Genomic DNA, 5,056 nt, shown 5'->3' on the forward strand with positions numbered 1-5,056 from the left:
AGCTGCTATACGTAATGGCCCATAAATGGGCTATTGTATTTGCCCCCAATAAGATCAGAGGAAAAGGTAAAAATGCAGTGATTAAGTTAATGAACATACATTGGGAAACTCTTATCTGCTGTAACTGACCAGGGTGGGGGTTTAAAAGATGAATCAAACGTAATCCCTGTCTTTGAAGATCTCAAGGTCTATACAAAACTTGACAAATTAAAAAGTGTTTTCTACCTCTTTATTCTCTCTGTATTCTGACCTTATTTCTATTTTAAGTTTACAAACATTAAGTGATAATAAGAAAACATATTGTTGGAGTTCTGGATTTTTTTCCCCCAGTAAATAAAAATACTTTGTTTTCTTTTTGAAGGTTGTGATAATTGAAATTTTTCAATGTGAGAAGGATTTAGATTCTGAAGTGAATATAGCACATGCAGTTAAACATAGATCTTGTCTCAATCGTATCATAGTCCTGACCATTCTTGAAAAAAAAATCTGAAAATTGTTCATCTGTTCAGAAAACCTACACATCTGCTAAAACTGACATCCCAAACTCAACTATTTCCCTTAGTCAGAGCAGCAAAATTCCATTCACCAGCAATTTCCCGTAATGCAACACAGACTCATTAAATATCAGACGGCTTTTTCTACTGTTGCAAATTGTAAGGCATTTGTGTTTTCAGAGAATATTTTATGGAGAACAGACCTAAGAAGAACACTTGACATAAGAAAAATACAGAAAACTAACTACTTCTTAAGGTTTATTTACACTGAAACATGTTGATAACCACCCTATATCGAGGAAATGGTGTTACCTAGGCCAACATCCACAATGGTGTGTGTATTTACTTTCTGTAAGTCCATTGGTTGAGCTGACTGTGCTAATTTATTTATCAGAGGCTTATCAATGTAATTAGGTTAAAATGGTGTCCCCAATGCAGCTACATGACCCCAAAATATCTGAATATGTATGAATATAGAATGACAAGTAGCACCACAAGGTATTTTTTAATCACAACAACAACAAAAAAAAGGAATAGATCCAAGTACCTGAGATGCTCAAAGGAAAGACATTTTGCTGGGACTCTGGAGCCAGAGACAGTATATTGTTTAGGGTTTTGAATTATAATCAGATGGAAGGGGAAATCCTTTGACATTTCCTAGAAATCATGAGTCTTGATATGAATAGAAGAAGCGGGGTTGTTGTAGACCATGGGAAGTTCAGGGTGACAGAAAAGTCCTTGGAAGGAAGCCATCTTGTTGGAGAGGGTGGTGTCTAGCAAGGCAGGCATCTAAGCTTATCCTATGGAGGAGGAGCTTAGCACATTAGATTAGAAGCTAGTAGATTCAGTGACAGAATAATGGATTTAGGAAGAACAAAGTGCATGCAATCATATTATATACTCCAGGAGAAAAATATATTTATCCCTCCAAGACTTTGATTGATTATGAACACAGAGAGGCATTTAGTGGGGGTTTGGAAGAAATACCATGTGAATTCACTTATTCATTTCTTTTCTGTTTTGTTAATTTATCCTTATATTTCCTCATTTCTACTCTTGGTGTTTACTTGTTCTTTTATCTACTTCGTGATTTAGAAACATTTCACGGTTTTGTTTGTTTGCTTGTTTCTACTGTTAGTGCTTCTAGAGTGAACTTAAGGATGCAAATTTCTCTCTAACCACTGATGTATTTTTCTTTATCATTAGTTCAAATATTTCTAAATTCCCTCTGTTATTTCTCCCTTAATCCAGGAGCTATTTACAAGTGTATAGCTTAACTTCCAGGCTTTTGAAAATTGTCCATATTCGTTCTTTCTTTTGTTAATAACTTCTAGCTCAATTGGACTAGAGTAAGAGAACGTAATCTAAACTTTTTATGTCTTTTAACATTTGTTGAGGTTTGCTTTATGACCTAGCATATAACTTTTTTAGTAAATATTCCATATGCTGAAAAGAATTAAATTCTCTATTTGTTGGGTGCAAACTTCCATGCATGTCAATTAGGTAAACACTTCAAATTGTATTTCTCAGATCTCTTATTTTTCCTGATATTTTCTTTTTTTTCCTGTTCGCCTTTGAAGGAGATATACTCAGCTCTTCATGATTTGCAGATTTGCTTAATTGTGAGTTTTTCTATTTCTCCACTTAATTCACCAAACTCTCATATGATATCTTTCAGAATAATTATTGCTGAATTTTGAAATTCTCCTTGTAGTCTGACTTCTTTATCATTGTGAAAGATACCTCATTATTTCCAGGTTTTTTTCTTTCCTGAACATCTACATTGTTTTATATTACTATAAATATACATCAGGTTTTTTTTTTGTTGTTGTTGTTGGTTAGTGTTTGTACCACATATCTCTTTTTTCCTTTTGCTTTCAACATTTCAGTATTTTACATGTAAGGTTAGAATATTTTGGGCCACATATAATTTAATTATGCTTTTTAATCTCGCCTGAAAATATCAGTCTTTTTCTTGAAAAATGTATTCCAATTAACTTAATGAAATTACTGACATAGTTAAGTTTATATCTGTCATTTAACTTTTTTTTTTTTTTAATTTGACCCACTGGCTCTATACTCACTTTGTCTTTCATTACGTTTCTTGGGCTGATGAGACTTTTAAAATTATTTTATTTTTCCTTTGTTCATTATGTATATTTGGATCATTCTTTTAGTCCTTATTTAGAAATTACATGTATCCTTGATATATTGTATTCTTAAAAATACTTCTATAATTTTCTAATAATAATGGAACATTAGAACACATTAATTCCATTTACCCCCTCCTGTTTCTTTTCTTTAAAAAAAAATCATGTGATTTTTGCCCCACTTTTGTTGAGATATAATTGACATATACCACTGCATCAGTGTAAGGTGTACAACATAATGATTTGACTTAACATACATCATGAAATGATGGCCACAGTAGTTTTAGTGACCATCCATCATCTCTTACAGATACAAAGAAATAGGGAAAAAAAGGAATTTTTTTTTTAAGGGGTGGAAGTGTTTTTATTAAAGCTTTGGTCAGAGGGGGCGCAGCCGGGCTGGGGCTGTAGGGAGTTCTGGGAAGCTACCCGACCCTAACCCACCCCTCCCCCAGGCAGCACCACTCCAGATCAGGTGGGCAACGCATGGAGCGGGGAGCGACCCCATCGAGACCTCTCCCCAAGCTGGGGTGGGCTGGCAGGCAGGGTGGGCAATAAACAATCCTATTGTACAAATATACAGCGCGGGCCGGATGGAGCAGAGGTGGTCAACACCGCCTCCCGGGGGCCGGGAAGGGCGCGATGGACCCGGCTCTGCGGCGAGCCGGCGGGAGGGCTAACTGCGGCCCAGGCGGTGGCGAAGGCAGGCCGGGGGTGACATAGCCGGGAGGGCCTGCAACCGCGACGGGCAGCGAGGGGGTGGCTGGGGACGCGTCATTCTCTACCCCGACGGGAGGAACCCCGTAGGGGACAGGGGATGGAGGGGTCGCGGGGAGCTCAATCCGAATAGATGATGAAGCCAGAGAATGTGCTGTATTTGTTGCTGTTGCCGCCGTGCGCTTTGCCTCCGTTGAGCTTGATGAAGACCTCGTCGCCCGCGTCCAGGTGCAGGATCACGCTGTGGCTGGCATAGTCGTAGTTCTGGTCTGCGTCCTGGGCAATGGCGCTGGCCCGCACCTGGCCGTTCTTGCAGAGGTCCGCCCACATACTGGTGCCGTCGCCGCCGCGCATGAGAACGTGGTTGGTGAAAACGTAGGTGCCGGGAATGTTGCATGTAAACTTGCCGCTGGTCGCATCATAGTTGTTGCCTAGGTTGGTGACCATGTCCTCGAACTTGAGCACCTTGTAACCCTCGTGAGGGTTCTTGAGGCAGGCGTAGAAAGCCACACGCAGCACCGTGGTGTAGGAAGCTGTGCTGATGGCGCCGCTGCCCCCCGCGTCCGGCAGCCCGGGAGGGCCGGTCTTGCTCGGCTCACCCTTCTCGCCAGGTGGCCCCACAGGGCGTGGAGGACCCGGGTTCCCGGGAGGCCCGGGAGGGCCGGGCTTGCCTGTGCGGCCCGGCTTCCCCTGCAGGCCCTGCACCAGGGTGGAGGGCGGGGGCGCGCCGCTCTGCTCGCTCAGGGTGTCGCCGCCGTCAGGCCTCCTGCCGGCGCCGGGGCCCCGCGCGGCGTAGGGGTCGCACACCATGCGGCAGGTGCCCAGCATTTCATAGTGGCCATCTGGGCCGCCCGAGCTCACCAGCACAGGAATGAGCACCACCAGCACCAGCGGCATCACCACGCCTGTGGCGGCCGCCAACAGCATCTTCCGGCAGGCGCGGAGCCACCCGGCCGCGTGGTCCGGTTGATGGTGCCGGCGGGCGGGGGGTGCGGGCGGGGCGCCCGCGCTCAAGGGCGGTCCGGCAGGGCTGCGTGCGTGGTGCCGGGCCCGGGGCGCCACGCTGCGCTGGTTGCACTGCTGAGCCTAGTCGCGGGCTCCTGCCTCGCGCCTCCCTCCCACTGGGCGGCAGAACTGATCGCCGCGGCCACCGCCTCCAGGAATATTTTTTTCTTGATGAGAACTCTTAGCATTTACTCTCTTAACACCTTTCATTTATAACATACAGCAGTGTTAATCATCTTTATCATGTTGTACATTACACTCCTAGTAACTACTTCTCTTATAACTGGAAGCTTGTTCCTTTTGGCTACCTTCATCTAATTTTACTCCCCGCCACTCCCTGACTCTGGTAAGCACAAGTCTGATCTCTCTTGCTATGAGTTCGTTTGGTTTTGAAGTATGATTGACCTACAACACTACGATTGTTCCCCATACAGAACATAGTAATTTGATGTTTCTACACTTTTAAGAATGATCACCATGATAAGTCTAGGTGTCATTTGTCACTATACAGATATTACATGAGATGATTATTGGCTGTATTCCCCATTCTGTACCTTTCATCCTGTGACTCATTTATTTTGTAACTGGAAGTTTGTACCTCTTCATCTCCCTCACCTGTTTCTCTCCTTCCCCGTCCCCTTCACCTCTGGTGACCACCTGTTTGTTCTTTATGATTCTGTTTCTATTTGG

The 5,056-nt window shown here is 43.8% G+C and overlaps 1 pseudogene; it reads right to left on the reverse strand.

The window, feature by feature from the left end:
- Window positions 1-3,011: 3,011 nt before the first annotated feature.
- LOC105074598 (C1q-related factor pseudogene) lies at window positions 3,012-4,472 on the reverse strand (annotated as a pseudogene).
- Window positions 4,473-5,056: the final 584 nt, after the last annotated feature.

The sequence above is a fragment of the Camelus bactrianus genome, chromosome 35, assembly GCF_048773025.1.
Source record: "Camelus bactrianus isolate YW-2024 breed Bactrian camel chromosome 35, ASM4877302v1, whole genome shotgun sequence".
NCBI lineage: Eukaryota > Metazoa > Chordata > Mammalia > Artiodactyla > Camelidae > Camelus > Camelus bactrianus.